We start from the raw sequence: 25,278 nt of genomic DNA, 5'->3' as shown, positions 1-25,278 counted from the left end.
TGAGCGCAGGACACTTCTTGTCATTGGCAAGATGACCCGCTTTACCACATCTGTAGCATTTTCTTTCAGACCACACCTTATCAGGATTACTTTTCATTTCATTATTGCGATCTTTTGGCTCTACTTTAACAGATTCTACTTTAGACCCTTTTTCTGAGTCCTTTTTAATAACAGCAACACACTTTAACGAATGCTCAATTCGTTTGGCAATTGTTAACACCTCATCCAGCGTTGGTTCATCCTTTAACCACAATTCTTCCCTAATTTTCTCAATAGAGCACCCAAACATAAATTGATCCCTAATGCGTTCGTCCGTTAAATTGTCAAATTTACATGATGACGCTAATTTTCTTAGTTGGGTTATATAATCCTCAATAGTTTCCTCAGTTGACTGCATCCTCTTTGCAAATTGATATCTTTCTAGAATTGTGCTAACTTTAGGAAGATAATGATTATCAAGTTTCTTAATACATACTTCATAATCGTTCAATCTCCCCGCCTCTGAATTTGAAAGTTCCGGCAAATGGTCAAATACGTCCTGACCTTCAGAACCTAAACAATGCAGAAGCAGAGCTGACTTCCTTTCTGCGCTCAAAGATGGTCCACACACTCTGGCATATCTCTCAAAAACCACCTTCCATTTTTTCCACTTAATGGGAGGTGACCCAGGACACGACAAAAAGAATGGAGCAGCAGTAACGTTCTGCATGTTTGCGTACTATAACTTCAACCGATATAAACCTTAGCGTTGTAAATACAGAGAGTTACATGCAGTTACTACCTTTTCCTCAAGTCATAATGTCCAAACTTATACGCTATTAAGTGTGTGTGTGTGATACAGTATAAGATAAATCAGGTAAGCAATTCTAACAGAACTGTTAACGAAAAGGAACAAAATATCCTATAATTTTATCACTTGCTAATTTTAAATAAAACAATGTTTTACTGGACGCTTTTATATGCCACACTGTCTCTGCCCTTGTTGTAACTTGCTTTAAAACGAAATTGACACTTCCATGTGTTCAGATCGTAGCTCGCCGATAAAGTCTGTGTTCAGATCGTAGCTCGCCGATAAAATCTGTGCTGTTGCTAGGATACGGTAATTAAAATGGCCGCCACGCACGCACAGACCGAAGCGTGGTGCGTGATGACACGCTTCAGAGCGTACGAGGAGCTGCTGACGCTGACACTGGAAGTCCCCTGACGACGAGGAAACCGAATATGGAACGAGTAAAACCAAGTTCCAGGTAGGAAGACGCCACGTCAGCTAGGATACCGATGTTTACTTTTGAATTTCAAATGTCATCACACGCCGGGGAGCCACCACAACGTTGAGATGTACTTACAATTATCGACCCGCTCCAATGTAATTACACGAAGGACAGGAACAGTCTACACATGCATAAATACGCATAAATACACGTGTTACCGCACTGCTTAAACATCGATTCCTCGCATATGTCCTATGTGCAACACGCGATGAAGAGATTCTGTACCAACCAGTATTAATGTTTCCACGTTGCTCGGTGCAACACGCGATGAAGAGATTCTGTACCAACCAATATTAATGTTTCCACGTTGCTCGCAGCTTTCAGCGACGTAACGATAAACCAAACATCACATGAGAATTTCTTTTAAGTTCCATTGAGTTCTCCGTTGTGATGAATAACCATCCGTTGTGCTGAATAAGATTATAACGTTGCAGAATCCTTCTTCAAATGCAAGGGCAGTATTTAAAGATACGTTTTTTCAACAGGAGTTTAAAAGTTGAACTTCTCCTTTAATTATTGAATGCAGCAAAAATTATTGTTGAGATCTTCTTCCTTATACATCACTTTCACCTACTCCTGAGCCGACTACGCCAGTGAAGTATTCTCCATATCCAAAGAATCAGATGTTCAGGTATAAAGTTGTAGTGAGTTTATTCCATGGAAGAAGATCCCATCCATCAGCCAGCATAACTCCAGACAACTGACTTTACAGAACTTTCCTATTTACAACAATCCATTACCTCAGAGATTCCAATGTGACATGGTCATGTTACATGTTACTTAGCAACATCTCAGTGTAGAATGCCACAAAAGGTTTTCCGTGTTTGAACTTAGTTTTACCATAACCATTTTTTAGGTCTCGCCTGACCCAGCGCATGCGATTACTTTCACTTTTGCGGCCGCACAGCCGCTTCGATGTTTGATCGCGATCACTTTCGCGGCCACACGGCCACTTGGCATAGCCAATAGGTCTCACTTTTGGGACCTTATAAGTATTTAGTTATGCCACTGTTGCATGGCTAAACACTTATAAGGTCCCAAAGGCGAGACCTATTGGCTATGCCAATGCTTGTTTAAATTTGCAAAAGGGGCACAATGTTTCATTAACAAACAGAAGAAAAAAATCTCACATTTGTCAGAAGTCACATACCACCCGCTATTTCAGATCGGAGTTGATTCGCTCATATGTGATCACCTATTGTGGGCGACCTCCCTGAGACCATGCTGCAAAGAAGTTCTTTGTTGCCAGCAACAGTGTCCTCGCAGCTCCCTTTTGACCAGACCTGTCACTGTCCTCAGGAGAACACTTCTGCTAACTTCTTTTTTGGCTTTCGTTTTTGATGTACTCAATTTTTTAGGCCGATCCTGAGCAGCGCATGCACTGCTCTGCGAGCCATGCTGTATTAGAGAATGTACTTGAAGCCCCGCTCACTCTCCGACAGAAAGGGAAACTCACCGATGCCTTCAAGCATTTGGAATGCAACAGGTCTCGTATTTGAGAGAGTTTAAGTTATTGGCATTGTAAATGGCAATGCCTTTTATTTGTGGGTGGAAAAAATATGCTTGTAGATACTATTTCACAAAAAAGGTTTTCTGTGTTTGAACTTAAAGTTTTACCATAACCATTTTTTTAAATTTGCAAAAGGGGCATAATGTTTCATTAAAAAACAGAAGAAAAAAATCTCACATTGTCAGGAGTCACATACTGCCCGCTATTTCAGATCGGAGTTGATTCGCTCATATGTGATCACTTATTGTGGGCAACCTTCCTGAGACCATGCTGCAAAGAAGTTCTTTGTTGCCAGCAACAGTGTCCTTGCAGCTCCCTTTTGACCAGACCTGTGACTGTCCTCAGGAAAACACTTCTGCTAACTTCTTTTTTGGCTTTCGAGCCATGCGGTATTAGAGAATGTACTTGAAGCCCCGCCCACTTTCTGCCCATATTTGTCATTGGCTTGTGTCATTGTCCTTCATAAAAGCAGCTTCTGAATCATTAATAGGCTTGTTAGTCCCTCCTTAGTACCCCCTTATCTTCATTTGTAACCTTTCATGAGGACTGGACCTTTTACTTCGGCTGTTACTCGGTATGTCTTATTTACTCTGTAAGCACTATTTTCTTTAATGAGTTTCTCTTACTGCAGAAGGGCAGGAGGGTCTCTCGTGCGCAGTTGTGACCACCGGCTTGTTTATTAACTCGTAGCAAATGGGGAGCTCTTCAGGGGCCTTGGGAGACAGAAGGGGGAAACTCAGCGATGCCTTCAAGCATTTGGAATGCAACAGATCTCGTATTTGAGAGAGTTTAAGCTATTGGCCAATAGCTCTAACTCGCATAAATGTGAGACCTGTTGCATTGCAGATGCTTGCTTAAATGTAGTTTTCGACCACTGTTTAAATAATTTTGCACATGAAGCACATGCTGTCTACTATCACAGGACCTTTCTCGTTTAATAGGTCTTGCCTACCACAGCACAAGTTACCTGGTTGCTAAAGATCTATTGTGAAGTTACAGTGGGATAATTGCCCACCTATTGCTCTCTACTAGTTGGTATTATTGTCATTCTCATTAGCTTGTGTGGGCTTCCTGCCTCTTGTGTGTTTCCCTCCCCTAGAGCATAGTCCTTTTACTTGTGTCCTTCCACTGCTTACTTTTCAGATACTATTTTTTCTTTTTGGTTAAGCACTCCATTAAAGTGCATTTGTTTGTTCGCAGCTGACTCCATTGTATAATAATCTTAGTCCCCTCTGCTGCACTCCATGTTGCTTTCTCTCGCCCATATGCTTCCCACTAGTTACCTGTTGCTGCCCCGTCCCTCACTCGTGATTTCTTTTTTTTATGCATACATTTTTTTTTGTCTAGGAAGAGGCAGTAAATTGCTACTGGCTTGTCCGCCTCAAAGGTACTTTTTCGCTGCTTCTATTTTCTTTTTTCAAACTATCCACCTTGGATCTGTAAATTAAGAAAATGGCAACCATGACATTATGTATTCAAGCATGCGTAATACAGCATGCGGGTACCTACTAAATGATGCAGCTGGGTGTATGCACTTTATTTTTTAATTAGCCTTTCGTCTTGCAACACAGCATCTTGCCGATGCTGTACAGCATGATGAAAAGGCACTAGCATAGCAAAGAGAGCTCAAATATTAGACCTATTGGCTTTCCCAATGCTTGTTCAGCAGTATTGCTTGAAGCTTGTGTCAATGCACCCGCTGGTGGCGATAGATAACCTAGGAATTTTTCAATTGTTTTTCCTACAGTGACTATAAGACTAGCCGGACTGCCTTGTATTCCAAGAGAGTTACAGCACACATGAATCTCACTATTTGACTTTCCTAGTGACCTGACCGGCAAAGATCCTTAAACCCTCCTTGTTCGTCCCAGTACATGCTGCCCACTCTACAATACATAGGTACTCCTCTCACAACGCGAGAAAATAACCTTAGTGTGCACACTAATGATCCATCTTTCACTATGCATAATACAGTCTCTAACGCCACATCACTGCCCTCAAATTGGAATTGCAGGAAGAGGTATCACTGTTTAACCCCAAGAAGTGCCCATCGCTGTATTGTGCAAAAAGGAGACGCTTGTTGCACAACTCCAGGCAGTGACCCACACCGCCTAATCACAGTACTCTGTCCTCCTTTGACACATCCAAGAAACGATCTTTCACGCTTACCTCCAGAGAAGGTCTCCTAATGTACAACTATGGGAGACTATTGTCCATGTACAGTTCAACCTCTTTTAGAGTTTTTGCGCTACAATCTAAGGCCACTATCATCCATATACTGTCTAAGGTAATGGTTCCTGTGCTAAGCCCTAGTCCACTGAATAGAATAACTATGGAGTCAACCTTGCTTGAACACACCAAGATCCTGCACCCAGAGCTCTGCCTGGAGCCACAGACTAACAATGTGCCCCATCAAACATGCAGACACGTCCTGTGCAATTAGGAATGGCTCTGTCGCTGAAGGACCAAGTGTAACAACACTGTGAAAGTTAACATCTAGACCTGCAGTGTACTAACCATTTCTGCACAGCCTTCTGGCATGCGGGTATGTGGATAATATGTCTGTGTTGAAGGTGTATTTGTGCACCAGTGTGCTACAAGGCCTCCTTTGAGAGTGCCTGCTCCCACATAAAGTGTCGATGTGAACAACAGGACACGCAGCAGCCCATAGATCCCTCCCCAAAACGCGTCTTTCCTAAACCTTTTTTAAAGCTTTTTATATCATCCTCTAAGACTTGTCTCATGAAAAAATTTACATCGGCGCCAGGTCCTACAAATTAGCCAGGGGACAGTTTCTTTCACATGGGATTAAGTGTTAGATGGCGTGAAATAAATCCCCCGAAGGCTCCATTTCTTAGATATAATTTTATAGGTAGGAGAGCAGCTGTCATGGTTTTTCTCAGGCCCAGTGAATGCTGCGTCAGGATATCCTGCCATCTCCCAGCCCCTCCTTGCAAGCACAAATAGCTGCTACTTGGTTTTGAGACTTGGTGCCATAAAGCTCCTCGCACCCTTGCAACCCATCTCCCCTCCGGACTACAGAGCACATGTTTTTGGGAAGTGTCATGGCTGTGTCAACTTATAATGCTGGCCCCAAAATATATATGCCGGGTTAGAGGGCACCCAATACTCTAAGGTTATGTCAAACTCAAGTGTCCGAAAAATGTACATGTCAACACTACAGCCTCCGGTCGCCTATGCATGAAAAACGACGCCCTAATTTCTTCCAAACGCCTACAGTCACTCTAGTTACTGGGACGCAGCTAAAAAAATAGGCTGTGGAATAAGCAGTGAATTATCAGAATTCTTGCAAGAATTTGTTTAGCAGTGGTCAGACCTTGAGTTAATTATAGCAACAACAAAAAACACACCCCAAAGGCACCAAACAAAAGAGGTAAACAGTGAAGCCTTTCCACCCTAAACATTTGTATTCCACTGCTTGCTGAGGAGTTCCTGTAATAGAGGCACCTGGATGACTATTACCACCCATCGAGCTTTGTAACATATGAAAGGCCACCATCACCACCCCTCACCACCAAGTCTTCTCTGCCTGTCATCGCGGGTCACAGACCTACCTAGACTCTGGTTTTCCTCTCAAGTGTTGAGATTTTCCTACATTCTAGTAGATCTGCGAGAGAATGCACACAACCGCTAGGTTTTTTGGTCCAGTTACAGACAGTTTTAGTAGTCTGGTTGAGAATGGGCTTTGGCGCCCACCCAGAGGACAAATGCTGTCTCACCTAATACCACTGACTGCTTGCTTGTACCTTCCACCTATGTATGAGGGACGATCTTATATTTTCAAAGTACATCCCTTCATTGCATATTCTCATTCATGCATGCTGCAGACAAATAAACGTTTCATTTTTACTGCATCGAGATTTTTAGGGCTCGCGCCCTGCGTTGCACGGCGCAGCAGTGCTCGTGCAGGCGCGAGCCCTTTTGTTCGGGGTTTGAAAACGGACCCTGGAATCGCACACGCTCGTGCGTGTGCTTTTCCTTTTAGGTTCCGCTATTGGACTTTGTGTGCGTGTGTTTTTTAAAACAGAGCACACAATAGGCCAAAGGCGGGCACATTGCTCCGCCCATGGCCTATTGGTGTCTGTTACGCGCACCAAAGCCCATGTTTTCAATTATCGTGCCCAGACACGGGCGCGATAATTGAAAACACATATGGCTCGAAGTGGTGCGCGCGCGCACCACTTGCGGGTGTGTTTTTTAAAATTTTACATTAGCTGGTTTTTTTTGCCTGCCTGACCCTGGGTACCTCTCAGATATCCGGCGATACCACAGACCTCAGCGTGACCCCCAAGCACCGCCATTTCCGCCCTCCGCCTGCAGGTTTGTAAAGCTCCAAAGATGCCATTTCCGTGCTTGCCCCTTAGCACCATGCCTTCCATCCTCTGTGCTCCCATTTGCACCACGCCTCCTCCTGGACTGGACTCCCCTTGCTACAAGCCTCTCCTTGCCCCGAGTCTCCCCTCCTCTGTGCTCTCCCCACCCCCGCCATGCCTCCCTCTGCTCGAGTCTCTCCTTGCCTGTTCCCCTCACCAGCCGCCTCTACAGCACTCTGCTCCCCCTCAGCAGCTGCTGCCTTTTACACAGTCCCAGCCGGGGCTCGAGCCGGAGGCCTGGCAGCCCTTCTGCAGGAGACGCCACTCTCCCACCACACTACCCCAGCCCCCCTCCTGAGGGAAGCGGATGGGGTCACCGGGTCAGGCTGCCCTGACTGCCCACCTGACACAGCACCGCATACGGTCCTGAGCGTACCATTGCACAGTTGCTATGGCACCAGGTTTCAGATCCTGTACCGGCCTTTTTTTTTTTTTACAGCAACTCTTTTTATTCTATAACAATGCACTCTGATCTCAGATAGAAAGGAACAAAGTGGCACTCTTCTATACGCGTATGTTAAATCATTCATGCATACATTCATCAATGACATGTATGGGGGGCCACTTTATATATCATTGCCTTTCTGGTGCTGCAATATCAGATAAAGTACGTTCACTGTGTTCCAAAAAACCTGTAAGACGATGGATCAACGTCAGTCAATCAGAACATGGCAATGTAGCTCCTCGCAGCCTTCTAGGAGCGCTGAAGACGGGGATGTGCTGCGCGTGGCAGTGCTAAGCTTTCTTGGATGCTAATTCCAAAGAAACTCAGTATTGTGCAGTGTGTCAATGGCCCTACTGCAGTGGTCTGTACATTCACATAAAATGTAAAGCACTCTGATACCTTCGGGTCTAGCTAGCGCTATATGAAACTCAAAATAATATTAATATTGCATACCCTTCGAGAGTTGAAGGGGGGGACATTCAGGCGATCCATATCTGTAAGATGCAGCAGTGTCAGGGGTCCTATATCCTGTTTACAGAAGGCCATGGCATACCAGGCCTCAATCCTAGCAAGGCAGACTCCGATTTTCTTTTTTCTGATGTTGGTAAACAGGGTTGGGTGATAATATCAAAAACATTAAAAACAGCAGTGATTGATGCATATACACAGGGGCACATTTATAACAAGCATTTACAATGCAATAGGTCTCGCATTATTAAAGTTTGAGCTATTGGTGTTGCATTATTTAGCAATGCCAATAGCTCAAACATTAATAATGCGAGACCTATTGCATTGCAAATGCTTGTTTTGAGATGTTTTTATGTCAGTGCTAGAATAACAAGCAGGACCCTAAAAAAGCTGTCAGCATTTCTTTAAATGATGATCTTCTGCCCCAAGATGGCCACCCCATATTTCCATTCCCTTAAGACTTTGGGAGGCCGTACACATTTCGAGAGCACTCGGTTGCTCACTTGTATCCTGTCTACAAGCCGTTGTTGCTTTTCAACCTACTCAGTGACTCCTCTCATGAGTCCACCAGACCTAGAGTCAATTCAAGATGGCTGCACTGAAGTCTTGATCTTATGGAACTTAGGCAGGCCATCAAGCTTCCAGCAGACCTGGCAGTTCCCCGTCATCCTGCCACTGTGCCACTGATGACAAGCATTGGCAAAGCCATTGGCTCTGTCTTGTAACTGAAAGTGCAAGCAAGGCCTATGTCCTTTTTCCCCAGTGTATCTTAAAGTTGCAGTCCAGGTCCCGCTCCCCTGGCTGAACCCTTTGGTCTCCTTTCAACCGATGACCGCTAAGTCCTAGCTGGGACTGTGCTACAGTGGTTATCAGCTTGACACTGTCCATGCACCATGTCTTATTGAAACCACAATCTTGATGGAGGCATATTGTTGTTCTCCTCCTGCAGCCCACTGACAAGATGACAAGAAGAGACAAGAAACAAAGCTTACAAATAGAGAAATATTTTGTAAATATACATATGCATCGTTCCTTAATTATAATACTAAGAGGAAATCATAAAACAGTGTACCATGTTGAAAATAATTAAGATGGTGCCACCCTATGTAGGGTAATACGATTGATGTGCCTCATTTTCAGGAAATCAGAAACAGGGCAAGCACAGACTGGGGCAAGTTAGTAGAGAGAGAGAGAGAGAGAGACTCTTGAACTCAGTATCTTCCTTCTACCCCTGCAGTGGTTGAAGGCAGATGGTATCTCTTTTTCTTCACCATCAGGCCTTGGAGGATGAAGTTTCAAAACCACATTTACAGAAAATGAGGTTCAATGGAGGAGATTGTTATTGACCAATTAATGTTGTCACCTTATCTGCAAAATGTATTCATACCAGACTGCAGTTCACATTTTTTATACATTACTTTATTGTGATATGGGAAAACTAAATCATATTTAGACTATTTTGACATTTAGATGAAAACTGATTGTGGTAACATGTATGTTAGAGACCTTACTTTGTGAAAAACATTGGTGCCAACAGAGTAAAAAATGGGCTCAGTTTGAAAATATGAGAATCTGAAATAATCCAGATTAACAAACTCGACCAACCCCTCCCCCCACCACTCCCCACCTCTACCCCTCAAACCTCTACACCGGTCACCTCACAGCTTGGTTGGCATTGCTTTTGGAACCCTAGAAGCACACTATGGCTCATATCCCAATATTTTCACATCTAAAATACTGATTTCTGTCCAAACCTTACCGTGCAGGGCAGGGAGGAAGAAACTGGAGGACAGTGACGGGCTAACAATGATGCTACTTTATTTTCCACAAGAAAGGAGTCAGACTTTTTGAGAGCAGAACTTGAGAAGTGACTATGAGAACTAGATGGGGGCATCGGTTGCATAATGGAAACACTTAGGCTACCATTTTTGCCAGGGAAAGAAGCTTGACACCAATCTCTATCCACCTCCTCTAGTCCTCAAGATACCACCCTAGCTGGGGTTCATGGTAGGAGCCTGGTGATTGCTTTCCTTACATTGGGCCGTTTGTGAGGCGTCACACCCTCCCACAACTGGGCTCTTCTTGACAAATTACAATAGGCATTGGCAAAGCCAACTGATGTAAATGTATGTGTCTTAGAAAGCGCACTGCTGCCCTGAGGCGTCGTGGCGCTGTAGATCGCTTGGGAACCCGTCCTGGCTATCCCTGAGAGATGGTCCCTCTTGGGTATCTCCAAGGTGAAACCAGGCATCCCCAGCGAATGTGGGGGGCCGTTGTAGAGATGAGGCAAGCTAATGCCCAGAGTTGCCGAGTGTGATCCCTGGTTAGAGTAGGCACCGAGGCGAGAATTATCGAGTCCGCTGGCCCTGGTCCACAACCCTGCCGCGTCGGGAATTGAACCCTGGTCCCGGGCCGTCCTCTGCTTCCAGGTCTGCTGCCTCTAACCAGTGAGCCACACCACTCCAATGTGGACAGACAGGCTTTCAAATAGTTTTTGCATTTGGTGTCCACAATCGGTAACAGATAGAAAAAAATTGTAAAAAACACTCAAATGTACACGTGCATATGAATTACAATGCATGTGCAAGCACACATCATGATGTGATTTTTTTTTATGTTTACCAATGCAAGATGGTGCACACCAATCTTGAAGTTGTAAATAAATAATACGATGTGTGCAGAAGGCCATGATAAAGAGGTGTGGCTTAGCAGCAAATTGCAACTGCTCTGCCAAAAGCATCTCTTTTTAAAGAAAGGGCATGACGGGGAGGGGCAGAGGAGCGATGAAGGAGTGGAGGTGCGGGGGAGTAAATTAACACAAGGGTAAGGGAATGGGGAGGGGAGAGAGGAAGAACGACAGAGATGAAGAAACAGAGAGAGTTTGTGAGACAGCAAGCCAAGAAGAAGGGGAGAGGCTACATTTAGTGCCTACAAGTCGAAAAGACACAGATTTGCTCTCGCACGATAGGCTGTGTGCCAGAAACACTCACGCAGGATATGAGTAGTTTCAAAACAATAGCTGCAGCTTCCTGTGATGTCCCAGGTCATTCGCTGGAAGCTGCTGTGGTTGAGTGAGTGATGAATCTGCAGGTTTTTACTTTGAAACTACATACTCACTCATGGTTGAAAACCAAGCCCTGCAGCTCCTGTTCTTACACAGACTCAGGGCAGCCCACTTTTAGGTCTGATCTAAATAGCGCTTTAGTGCCCGGGTTACTGTTGTGTGTTGGTATGTCATCAGCTGGCCGAGGTATTTACCAATGAGTTTGGTATTTATGTTGCTGCACAATTGATGTAGCATAAAAGAGTGCAGGGAGACAAGTGTTCTGGTGGAGACGCTGGATGCCTACCACTCTGTGCAGCCACTACCCTCCCATCTATCAGCCGCAAGCCCCACTACAACACTGTAACAGAACCACAGCACCACAATGACAAAACACTGATCAAAGACAACACATTAATGTCAACACTACATTAACACTCTAACAACCACCCAGCAATACCAACTAAAATACAACAAATGCCACTATCACATTACAGCACACCTTCAACTAAATACTACAATGGTAAATGTAGAGCTATAATAATACATCAATACAATTACAACAACAACGTGTCCATCTTAATTTCAGGAGTGAGCGAATTCTTGGTGATCGTGGATCCCTAGGGTCAGATTCAAACGCATGACACTACAGAAACAACACATAAAACCCAAACCGGTTGCATTGGTCAACACTTGCCGTACTATCAGCTCATCATAGAACTATCTCTTGATTAGGCAACAGTAAGCAGCAAAACTCTCAAGAAGCATCAAGCCTACCTAGGTGCATCCTTCCGCACTCAGATGTGCACTAATTACAAGACGTGAACCATCCCTAGGGCAGGGTCCACTAAAGACCAGCACTGCACAGAATCACACAATAACAGGGCTTCAAAACATAGGTGTGAAGGCTGACGCGTAATACATGCTTCAGCTCAATTGTCTACCCAACAATAATAAAACACACACCTGGAATGCACCTGCATTGCTACCCAACATCAGCTGCTGGGGCTAGTTAGTGCCTTGCATGATTTGCAGACACTGAGCGGCTGCCTCTGGAAGCAGAAGACGTAACGGCAGCGACAAAAACTCAATCATTAAATGAGAACTCTTGGCCCCTACAATACATAATATTATTATTTCCTACAAACAACTAAAGTAGAAAATGTAGGGGTGCTGAGAGGAGCATGGCTGCAGCTATCTATGGAAGCGGTCTGAAAAAGAATGAAGTCTATAGTAGGTATGTTGTGACGCCAGCCTTTAAAGTGCAGGGTGGCTGACTTGGTACCTACAGGGATAAATGATGCAGGTGCTCCTGGTGGGGAACTTTTAAGTTCAGGTGTAAAAGCAGGAGCATTCATGAGACTGGAGAACTAGTATGTCTGCTCACAAGCAGTCAGGGTTAATCTGTCAATGACACCAATGGAAACAAGGTACTTTCCACATCAAGGTTTGCATATCTATGGATCTTTACTTCACAATACCTCCTGTGCCAGCAATCCAGTCCTGCCTTTGTACACTGTCTCATAAGAGTTTTGCTGGGGGTCGTTACCCATTCTCCTGCTTTCCTTTAGTTTACATTTCTTTTTTAACTTTTAGCATTTTTTAGTCTGGAAGGTTTTGTAGATTTTAGGTAATTTCAACATGTTTCACCATGTTTCCTTAGAACTTGTTGGCCCATATTATTTTAAGTATTGCCTAACAAACACTGCTTGTTCGCTTAGAGTGGGCTTAGGGTCCATCCATTCCTTAACACTGGTTGGCTTTACTGTCACTCCAATTTGCTTGCTTTTAATTCAGCATCTTGTGAACGTGGGGTATGAATGTGTTACTCGTGTCCTTTCCCTGCTCACTTTTGAAACACTATTTTTTTCCTTTTTGCTTAAGCACTCCACAGGTTTTTCGAGTTGTCTCCCTCGTATATTGCTCTTTCGCCTTCACTGCACTCCAGGCTAATGTCGCTTGCCTGTATGCTTCTCTTTCAGCCCATCCGTGTTATGCTTGCCCTCCTGTGCTTCACCCCCATATTGCTATCTTGCCCATATACTTACCCCCAGCTGCTCCACCTTCCTCCCTCTTGCCTGTGTGCTTCTCTACCCTCTGCAGTCCGTGTTGCTCTCTCTTGCCCGTGTTGCTTCCCCCGCCTACCACACTGCTTCACTGACCTATGCTTTAAGTGTTCCTACTGCCCCACACTCTTCATTTTGCTTCTGCGCACCCCATGCTACTTCACCCCATCTTGCTTCCTTTCCAACCTTCACCCCCCAGGTTGCTTCCCTTCAGCCCATGCCTCAAAAAACAAAAGAAGCAACTGTTTTAGTGATACTTTAAAAACTTTTTTATTGCCAATCCAGCTCGGCTAGTTAAAAAAAAAGAGAAAAATGCGCTTGCGTCCTTTTCTATGAGCACGCATACGCCTAGAAAAATTATGCAGGCAGATATGTTGAAGCTCCTTCTTCCTGTTTGTTTGCTTTTTATCCACGCTGCACAGCATCAGAGATGCTTTACAGCATCATTAAAAGCTATTGGCCAAACCATTAGGTCCCAGAGGCATGACCTATTAACTTTGTCAGTTCCTCAAATTAGATACTAATTGTTCTCCATTACAGTGTCTGTTTCCTAAGACTCATTCCTAAAACTCAATCAGGCTTTCTGTACTCTTTTAGAGACTACAAGAAGCCCCAATTGCTTTCCCTTGAGAGAGTTAAGAAACAAGAACCCATCTTGGTTATATTTAACACCCCATAAGATAGCAAATTATTGCAGCGCGCGCCCTGATATGTATATAATTCACTGAAAAAAAACAAAGGTTTAAGGGACTTTATAGTTAGGCTCAGATTTCACTCGCACAAAACCATAGATATTCAGCAGTTATAGTTACTTGAGCTAGTTATACCTTTTGCCTCTGCAATGCACTGCTTATGACCTACTCATGATATGGTCAGTGACATCACTCATGACATCTCAAATGACATCACAGAACATAGTTATATATGCCCACATTACGTGGCCCAAAAGGAGGCTAAGCTAGAAACAAGCGTAGGAGACCACACTTGTTTTTTTCTTACAGTTTTGCTGCAAATTCTCCGATCCACCGGCCTTTTCTCAGCAAAATTGAAAAAAAGGCTTTTTGGCCCTGGTGAGGTTTTTATGGTACCCCACTAACAGGCCTATAGGTCAGGGTATTCCTACCCTGCCCCCTTCTCTTTTTTAAGTCTCACCTATGCAGCGCGCAAGTGTTGCTTTGGAGTGACCTCTTGCAATCACTGAGTACTTTCTTGGGAACTCGTGCATGTAATGCACTGTTTCCAATCAGTACACCTGCATGTATAGCGTTTCCCCTGCAGGAGTGAGCAGCGGCGCCATCTGTTATCAATTAGCGCGCCTGCCGCTGCTCGCTCCCGTAAGGTAAGCGCTGTGCGTTTTCATACAGCTGATGGGTTCGCTGCTCAACAAAACTTCACTTTTCACACAGTATGGTCCTCGCACTCTTAATTCCACCACCCACACAGGAAGAAATAACGGCTGCGCCAACTCTAATTGCTGCGCCGTGTCACCATGGTGACAGGGAGGCAGCGAGTCGGGTTCCATTGAGATCCATCTGGCTGGTATTCCTAGGCGCTTCCCGACCGGGGATTGCCTTCGCCTACAAGCTCAGAATGAGGCCGGGGACTTCCCAAATTGACTAGGCAGCATACGCACTGAAATAATAAACCTTTTCGCCATGTCTACTCCGAAGCCACCTTCGTGGCTGACATAACCTTCATGTTTGTTTGCATGAACCTTGGTTTTACTCTAGCTGTTTAGTGCTCCTCTAGCACGCAAACGTCTTCGATAGGAACACTGTAGTCCCAACCATCCACTTTTTCAGTAATTGCAGCTCAAAATGATGGGAAAAGGTCCTGTAATCACAATATTGAAACCAAGTGAAGGAATAACATTTAGGCGGAGGTGTTACCTTTTTTCCTGTGGTAACCCACTCAATTGAATTAAGAATGGCTTCATTCAAGAAATACAGCCCACCAGCAACACGTCGATGTCGCTTTGCGAGCCGCATACAGCCAGAATAACCTTTTGAGAATTTACAATTTTTCCATAAAAAAAAAAAACCACTACCTCAAATTCTTTTGATTTCAGAGGTAGTCATCTGGTTATTGGTTGGGTGGCAAACAAAACCCATCAAGGCTGCATGCTGGTAGAAAGATGGCTTTTCCCTGCACCTCGAGGATGGGCGCACGACTAATGAATGCAGCCAAGTCAGGAATTTTCAGGCACCGTGCTCAGAGGGATTGTTTGTTTAAATTAACAAAGTTCATGTCGTTAAGCAGTGCATGCAACCTCACCGGAGTTCAGTATCATGGTAACAAAAAAGGCCTGGAGTAGCCCTGTGACCGACAACCCCACGAATCCGGGAGGATGTTTCTTGCGGCGAAAACAGGGTCAACCTTCCTACTAGTCAGCGGGAATTGTGGTGCCCGGCAGCTTGTAAAACAAGCATTGGCATAGCCAATAGGTCTCACCTTTGGGACCTTATAAGTGTTTAGCCATGCAACAGTTAATGTTGTTGCACCAAGGATATTATGCTGGATAACTAAACACTTATAAGGTCCCAAAGGCGAGACCTATTGGCTATGCCAATGCTGGTTTATACTTCTTTTTGGGGACTCAGCTGAGTCTGAGTCCCAAAATGGCTGAGGTGTTGGCTGAATGGTTAAAGTATTGGCAGCCAATCAGATCTCAACATGAGATCTCTTGGATCCGAGGAAGGTCCGTGTCCCTAAAATTTTCTTTTTCCTTTTCTAACTCTGCAACTACTTACACACAATCCCAAAAGGGCTCTTTCTGGACTATCAGCTACCTTTCTTCCAAATTTGCTATAATTCCATCAAATAGTTCGGGCTGTGGTTGTGTTCAAAATCCCTGAGGGAAATTGCATGGGAAACGCACATTTTTTGACACAGCCTGTTTCTTGGCCCTCCACTTGATGGATCACTCCGAAACTTTCCATGCAGAACTAGACAAACCGTGCCACTTTTTTAGGAAAATTTTGAAAAGACTCATCAAACGGCGCCAAAGTTATAAGTAAGCAGAAAACACTTTTCCTACAGAAACTAGGTCCTAACTATAACTACCGACTGGCGACGTGTATATATATATATATATATATATATATATATATATATATATGTCCTACTGGCAGTCGCCAGTAGGTTGTTATATTTGTCGCCTAGATGGTCGACAAATACTTCTTGATGCAGTCTATGCGCTAAACTCGGATCAAGCCACTTTCCTTGATACTATATGTATATATACATATACACACACACACACACAGAGGCAGGGAAACTACCAGTAAATTGGAAAAATGTCCCGTAAGGTAGTGCTTCTACAAGGCGACTGGGACACAGGCTGACTATGGTCATTAAGTAGGGCATTGCATTGAACTACCTTGTCAGTCATTTTGATGATATTCCTGGAAGCTGCTTATTTCTGCAGAGCTCCCTGAAGCCCCTAGAAATCAAAGTTTAGATATGGCACTTGAAGTGATATCACACCTCACTCCAGGCAACAAATTAAATACACCCAACCCACATTCAAACCCACATAGGCTACTTCAGTCAAACTTTGAGATTCCTGCAGTTTCACCTCTGTTAGCTCACAAGTTTGATTCCTGTGCAATCCAGGGTGGGAAATACAGAAAGTACTCAACAGACAGATAAGCGTTAGCCAAAATTATAAACAAATGGTAAGTAAAACTGAGTTTGCAGCCTCCATTTCGCTGCTTTGCAATGATATCCCCTCCACACGTTGACATTCACCTTGCATCTCCACCCATCACTCAACCAGCATAAATCGGCTTAGTAACCATTTGTGGAATCAATAAAAGAAGCACAAAGATGACTCCAACACAGCACAGGAATACCATATAGCTGTGTACAGCCGAGCTCACAACAGCAGCCTCCCATTAAACGAAATATCCTATGATCTGGATATTGATCTGCGCACTACGGAAATGCCAGTAAAGTAACTGAGAGCATTAGTATGCGAGGGCACACAGGCCCTTCAGATGACAGCTGAGAAGGGACTCCAGTAAACCCACTGACTCATCACTTGGCGTGATAGTTGTTTTTACGTTTAAAAGCACCGCAGGAAGTTCATTTACAAGCAGAGGGGCTGTGAATGGTTCTAATAAATAGAAGCCTCACCAAGGCAAATAAAAGAAGAGAAAGGAGTGTCTAGAGGGGGAGAGGGTGTTAAACGAAGCCTTCTACTGGCTCTTCACATCTTTCTTCACTTGTTTTTGTGTGTATTTCTTGTTGAGCATCATGAAGAGAAGTGTTTTATAGAACATGATGCAGTCAGTAGCTGGGGAGTTGGAGATACATGTTATGAACTTTTGTACAGCAGAACATAAGCCATTTACACATCTCTTGTGGGCGCAGAGGGATTCTGGGTGTGTCTGTGCCTTCTGATGTTCTCATCTGTTAGCGCCATGCGTGGGACCCCTGAAGAGTTTGGCATGGAGGGCTGCAAGGTCAGGGTGAGAGCACGTAGCTGCAAAAGGTGCTGACTTGAGACCGCTCAGAGGTGTCATTTGTCATTGGTGGGTATTACTGGTCGTTGGCAAGGACCCTGGTGGAGCGGTGTGGCTCACTGGTTAGAGGCGGCAGACCCGTAAGCAGAGAATCGGACAGGGACCAGGGTTCAATTCCCGACACGGCAGGGTCGTGGACCAGGGTCAAAACGGACTCAATAATTCTCGCCTCGGTACCTACTCTAAGCAGGAACACACTCGGCAACTCTAGGCATTAAGCTTGCCTCATCTCTACAACGGCCCCCCACAGACGCCAGGGATGCCTGGTTTCACCTTGGAGATACCCAGAAAGGGACCATCTCACAGGGAAAACCAGGACGGGTTCCCCAGCGGTCTTCAGCGCCAGGATACTCCATGGAGTCAAGTGCGCTTTACAAGTACACCCACATTTACACACACATATCCTCTTGTAGTGCTTTCGTTTTGGATGGGAATAGCAAGGTTTTTGTTGACTTCCTAAAGGTGAGGTTCTGTGTGATAGTGTGTGGGTTTGGAACGAGGGTATTTCCTAGTTCATCAGTATAGACTGCAAATGGCCGTCCTACCATTCACACTTTTTTTAAGTTGGGCAGTTTGACTAGGTAGGTTGGTAGTGATGCCAGGGATGGGAGAGGTGGCAGTTATCAGGTTTCTTAAGGCCATTTGTGGGACAAAGTCTGTGAGAAGGTAACCATATACGAAAATGAACGTGGCATGTTGGGAAGTATAAGGAAATGTAAGTTACATTTTGGACCAGTGACCCACACAAGAATGATGTCGATTGTGAGAGTGAAAGTGAGAGAAGGAAAATGATTACCCAATCAGGAGCTTGTTGTTATACTCATTACTTCTAGTCATGACACTGATGATTGTAATATACTGAGACTGATGTACTTTTAATACCAGATATGCACTGAAAGGAAATATTCATTGTCAATCAATGTAATGGCTACCGCTCTCTGTAATTGATGTATTGTTATACTGACAAAATGACAATAAATAACGTTTTTTTTAAAAATTATAATAATAATAACTCCACAGAGCTTTCTTGGTGGCTACAAGATGGTGACATCCTTAGGATGGAGGAGGAGCCATAAGGACTATTTCAAAGGTGATATAGGACATTGCCAGAGAGACATCACAACAAGCTCAACATTTCCCCCTGGAACAAAGTGATGATCATTTGAATCCCGGAAAGGCAAACATAGTTGTCTACCCTCCCAAAGGTATGTGAATTGAGTACCATGACTGGTTAATAGTAACTTCAGTTATGTGCAGCGCTTAGAAATAGCAGAAGTCCAGTATGAAGCACTAGGTAAAAAAAATAAGTTATCTGATGTTGATCTTCTGTCAGAGATACTGCCAGCTCATGGATGGATTTGAAGACTCCTACAGGAAATATACAGAAGGACCTTTTACAATGTGAGCCAATCTGCACAAAGGTCATCCAGTGGGCTATGAGTGACAAAATGAAGAACTTCTTGAGGGAAGAGAAAGAGTAGTGAGGCAACTAAGAGCGGAGTGGGATCTTGTAATAGTACATTTTGTGTAGGGCTAGGGTATTCAGGTTTATCCTGGCAACAGTGACCATGGTAATGGTAATTTCATAGGAATCTAGAACCACATTCAGAGACTTAGGTTTAGGTTCCCAAGATCTTTGAATGAATAGATGGGGACAGAAATGGATGTCTCTTCAGAAGACAGGCCCCTCTGTGCCTCTTGGCTGTCCTCGCTGCAAGGCTTGGCCATCTCAGTGGTAGAATCCAGCATGCGCTTTTTTTAATGCGCAGAGACTAATCAATGGAATTCAGAAGTGTCCTTGACATGTCCGTACCCCTAGAATACTAGTAGGTCGGAAGCAGAGACATCCATATGTTTGACATCATATGACACTCCAAGTGATGCCTCATTAAAGAGGACACAATAGTCCAGGTAAGGACATGCATGAGTAACTTTCCAAATAAGGTCTCGCCAGTGAGTGGACGCATAGTCCAAGCCATGTCTCGCTAGTAAATTAATCCGATCATCCAGATGCAGTCTTTGTAATGAGTGGATGTACCTGTCCAAGTGTAGTATTCCTATAGAGTGTATGGGTGTGATAACTGTGGGGGTCTTCGCTATATAAACTGATGACACTCAATGGTACACAGAATGTACTTTATTAGTTGGCGAGCACGAAGTACGCTAGAATTAAGACTGATCTGGTCAGGTGTGCCTCCTGCACTAAAATTATTCACTGACACTCCTCCCCAGCTCACATATTCACAATTCAATCAATGTCATATTATATACTGGCTAACTCACCTTGCACCGTACATAAAAATACACTCACAAGCCAGGATACTACATAAACACAATACTCTATGGGTGTTTATGGATTCAATACCCCAGGTGATGTCTGAGAAAAGCCTTTCACAAAATACACCAGGTGGGAATTGACCACTTACGGCGTACCTAGGATTTGCCCATACCTGTTCTTGTGTATACATCTACTTGTGTACCTAACCCCTCTTGTGTAGGCCCTACGAGACAGAGCGGTCTGGGGTGCAGCTATACATCTAATCAGTATTATTACCACTTTATTACAGCTCTCCTTTTGCTTCAAATCTCCTAGATTTCATTTCAACTGTGCCCCTGGTATAACCCTGTAGCAGGCACTGAGACAACAACACCAATGCGCACAGCCAAGCCAAGCCTGGGAAAGTCAAACCAAAATGCTGATTGGATCTCTACTAGCTGCTTATCAACACGATACAGCTGCCTTCCGCAATATTCAGAATGTGCTCTATTTCCAAAGAAAATACTTGGAAGAAACCTGTAGGAAGCCCATAGGGCCAGCGAGACAGGCCAACAAGTGACTGGGCTGCCCCGCCCGGAGCCCTCCTTAGTGCCAACTGCAATATATGTCAGAAATGAATAGTGAGACTAGTGAACTGGCGGGAATCTGTACCGAGGTTGGAAGACCTGTAAGAAAATCCATGTCCTGAACACAAGTGCATGCCCTTGCTGAATCAAGCGTGTAGGGGACATACTCAAGCTATCTGCCAGCCAGCTTAGGGTGAGATGCTTCTTCAAGGAATACAGTCCAGACAAAATTAGGCTATATGAATGCTGGGGCAAAGCCTTTAGCATCCTATAAAGCTCCCCCTTTCCAAAGCAAGATGCATCAATCTTCCGAGAAGCCCAGGCATCTGTGCAAACGAGGAGAGTGTACCCTGTAGCGCCAGCCCCCTTCTCAGATGGTCCCACGTGTAATTAATTGGATCGACAGAGGTTGAATGAAAACTCTTACTGTGGGCATTGCTTTCAGAGTGGTACTAGAGGCAGTCTGCTGCATCCCAGTGAGTCTCTGTCTGGCCAACCTCAGTATTTCTAACAAAGTACGGGTACTTTTAACTAGCTTTCAGGCCCTGAACACTCGCACTGTCAGCCTGAACCCGATTACTACATCGTTCCCCCTCCTGTTGCTCGGTGCCCATCTTATTTCATCCTTGCCTGCCTTCCAATCAAACTACTAAGCTTGACTACCCACAATGCACCATCACTCTACCTGGTTAGATATTTTGGGAAAAGATCAATCCATTCAATAGGCGGCTTCTTCGCGCCCTCTGCTGTGTTCTCAGTATGTTTTTATGTAGTGAGCCTTGGCAAAATGCAGCAGAGCGCAGTACATGCTCAAGGGCAAAGATGCAGTCACCGAGTGATGTGAGAGGTGGTTGGGCTCCAGGAACAGAAGTAAACTGTTATTGCATCATGATGTAGCAAATTTAAAGAGTGGTGTCTTCAGCTCTTTCCTATAACGGAGCAAGTCTAGGGATGGTTTTCCAGAAACTGGTTATTCTCCTTTTCTTTCTCATTTCCTCCCTTGGTGTTTTGAGGCAAAGTTAAAACAATAACTTGTTTTCTAACTAGCACTTCTTACCTGCACTTAGGCAAATTATAACCCTATAGATAATATGAGTTGGTATTACCCAATGTATTGGTACTTAACTCACAGACCGCCCGAAGGACAGAAGACTGCTGGAATTCAAATTCATGACCTGGTGATCACCGCATGTCTATCGAAGACTGTCCAACTCATTGAGCCATCCTGCTGGCTTATGGTGGCTCTATAGAAATAACCAGGATAATATAGACTCTCTCGGTTTCCCTGCTTGGCAGTCTGCTATGGATCTCCAGACCCACTGCTGAACTGTGAGGTGGTGCGAGGGGCAAGGAAACCAATGACTCTAAAAAATTGCCCATATGCTAGAGCCAGGAGTTTAGTGGACCTAATCGAAGAGCTTATACACCAAAGAATGCTCGGAAATAGAAGCTGCACCAGTTTTATGGGGTTTCAGTTCTAACAAGGATGACTATTTGGTTTGCATGATTAGGGGGCAACACATTTTTTCATTAAACGTTTAGTAGCCGTGCTGAGTTTTGAAAAGACACCAAGTTAACAAATTTTTATTTTTTGCAAGTATTCAGGGAAACATTTTCCCAAATATTTAATTTTCAGTTTTTTTACTTATAAGGTGTTTCTACTGCTCAAAGGAAAGGTACCCCTTTTCTCCAGGGAGCATTCAATAAACCTAAATACCTATACTACAATTTGCACATTGAAAAACTCCTTAATTGATCTTAAAATAGTATGCTTCGTTTGTTAAAATGTCTATTATTTATAGAATTTTTAGAGAGTAGGAAATCATATTTTTAAATATGTCAATTCAAGTTTAGAAACTGCTTAAATCCTCTTAGTACAGCTTGTATCGATTTCTAAAACCCTGCAAACTCTTATTTGATTTAAATATCGTCTTTTTGTTGCATAATTTTCAATCAGATTTGCTTTGGTTAGAAATGTTTCTGCAAACAAACTGCACTGGTAAAAGTTAGTCCATGGAGTGGGAATAAACATTTTGAAAAATGCACCACATCACAAAACTGGAGACCTTTCAACAAAGAGGAATTCTGGAAGACTTCAGACTTGGTGAACAGTAGGGGGTGTCTGGTGTGTGCTTCCTGGCATCATGCCTGTCCACTAGGAGACAGAATTCCACACTCACTCTCTAATTGGATTGAATGATTGTATGGTATTGGTGTCAAAGCATCCAATCTCTCGCCATTTGCACAAAGCGCATGGCCACCCTTCTTCCAACAGCCTAAAAGGTAAAGGTTCTCAGGGCACAGAGCAGAACATCTGATAAACGAAACGTAGATTTGTATAAAGTCTACATATTTTCCAGACATTCAGGTGTTTAGAAAAGCCCTCGTGAAGGTCTATGGAGGTAATGGTGGAGGGACACCTGGATCATCAAGCCTCAAAAGAAAGGCGTCTGCAGCATGGTGGCTGAGACACGCAGGCCTTCCAACGTCATCAGAAGGAACTCTTGAATAAGTCACCTCATGCCTTCATTACACATAGATCTCTGAAGCAGACTGGTATGTGGGCTTCAACCTATCCATCTCTCCACTCACAGCCAGTGTGGCATAGACCGGGTCTCTGCAGCAAGTCCCAGTGAGTGCCACCATTTGAATCACTCGGACTGCTGCCATCACTCACAGGCCAAAGATACAATGAATGGAGGTGATGCCAAGCCTGTTGATAATAAGGGATCATTTTCTTTGATTAAAAGCACACTTTATGTCCCAAGGTACAAACTGGTGTGCCCATGTCAGTACATTCCTCTTTCTGTGATACTGACCATCACAAGAAACTGTTGATATCAAAACATCAGGCCTGCCGGGATACATCCAACCAACCAACCTCTTGTGGCACATCCTGCCAATCACAAAGATATACAGTCCTTTGGCATTCAACCCCACAACCCTCCCAGCTTTCTCATGTGTCCTAGTTTCTGTGGCACACTCAGTCAACTTCAAAATGTCCCACCAATCTCTGCACATCGTGACATACTCTACTCACTTCAAAACCTCCCGCCCAGTGAGGCACAAATTGCCCATTTCAACACACCCTGCCTATCACATAATAACCATAATTCTCACAATAGCATCTTCCTACCAATAAGAACATCGATCTTATTCCCTCGACTCCAACTGTTACACATTAAGAATCCCACATTTCGTCCATCCAGCCAGGGATTCTGGGACCGTTCCACTTCCTGAAGCTCCAGCTCCTTATAAATGCACAAACTGATTTTTCGTCCATATGCCTCGTGGTGCATCAGACCATTTGGGTGGGCCACATTTGACAACTGAAATCATAGCAGCCACAGATAATGGAACTTGCCTATGAAGGGACACAGCATCCTCAACATCTGTGCAACTGAAGGAATCATGTGACATAGGTGTAAACTGGAAGTCTCCGTGCACCAGGGAAACCAGGTGGACCTTTTGTTGAGGTAATTCATGTTAGGTATTTAGCTTAATTCTTCATCAGGTTTTAACAGGGTTCCTGTGAGTACTTCCATCCCCAGTGCCCATAATACGCCCTGCCCCTTTGTGTTGTACCCCTTCCCAGAAAGCGTGCTTGTCCTTAATGAAGTTTGCAAGATACACCGTTGATGAGTTGGGGTTAATTACGTCACAAGAGGAATTCCACAAACACAGCCTCTCACCAGACAGTGCCTCATCTGGAGCACCCCGAGTTGTCCATCAGAATGAAGTTTACCCCTTCCCAAACGCCCATCTATTGCCATCCGTTAATTCCGCCCATAAAACAAGTATCCCCCTATGTTCATTCAGTGTCCAGGTTCCACCTTGCAGTGTCTATATCTATCTATCTGATCTCCCACTTCAGTGTCCTACTTTACACCAATCAGTACCTAGCGTCCAGTGTCTTGCCTTTTAACATCAGCACCTCACCCGCAGTCGGACGCGGTTTACTTCTCACCATCCACACAGCCGTCAACTGACCCTATGTCATGAGTGACACTGAGCACGTCCTTGTATTCCAAATGCAGACAACAAAACTAAGCATGCCGGGACTTGCAGGCTCATACTCACAGAGGCGAGATTTAAAGTACCAGCATGCTCAGTGGTGGACTCTCCCTCGTGACAGGGGATGTGAGAGCTATGCATTCAGTGCCCAGACCTCCTATGATAAAGAAACGGGTTTCTCTATATTACATGGCCTGGCCTCCTTAGGAGAAGTGCCTGGTCGCCATATCATATATGCTGGCCTGGTGGCTCTATGCACCGGGTCACCGGGTCTACTCCGCTTAGTCATGGTCTGTTAACCCTAAACGCAAGACCAGGGAAACTGCCTTACACAGAAGCTCGTGCACCGCACACAAGCCTGCTCCCTGTTAACCTTCACTCGGCTCTCTCACTTCTAAAGTTACCACCAACTTATCACAATGTACTGGACGGCGAGGGGCAGAAAGACGAGGCTGGCAAGAGATGGACCGGCAGGGCCAGCGGGTAGAAGGTGGCGAATGGGAAGAGGCACTCTTCCCTCCCTCCTAACCGAAGAGGAAGACACGGAAACATGTTTCTAACACAGCCTGCGGCTAGCTATATACTGCTCTGTCCTTGCCCCTTTTCCAGGGCAGCCCTTGAAAACAACGAGCTGGAGACCAGGCAGGGTCTCAAGAGTTACCGCAGCCAGGAGGGGCAGACCAGGCGTGACTGGGCC

The 25,278-nt window shown here is 44.5% G+C and overlaps 1 protein-coding gene across 3 annotated transcripts in view; it reads right to left on the bottom strand.

The window, feature by feature from the left end:
- Nucleotides 1-25,278, bottom strand: part of SEPTIN9 (septin 9) — an 844,294-nt gene that overhangs the window by 451,529 nt on the left and 367,487 nt on the right. The window lies entirely within an intron of this gene.

This window comes from Triturus cristatus, chromosome 7 (assembly GCF_964204655.1).
Source record: "Triturus cristatus chromosome 7, aTriCri1.1, whole genome shotgun sequence".
Classification (NCBI taxonomy): domain Eukaryota; kingdom Metazoa; phylum Chordata; class Amphibia; order Caudata; family Salamandridae; genus Triturus; species Triturus cristatus.
Note: the sequence above shows the minus strand (reverse complement) of the source record. Positions and strands in the feature narration are given on the sequence as shown.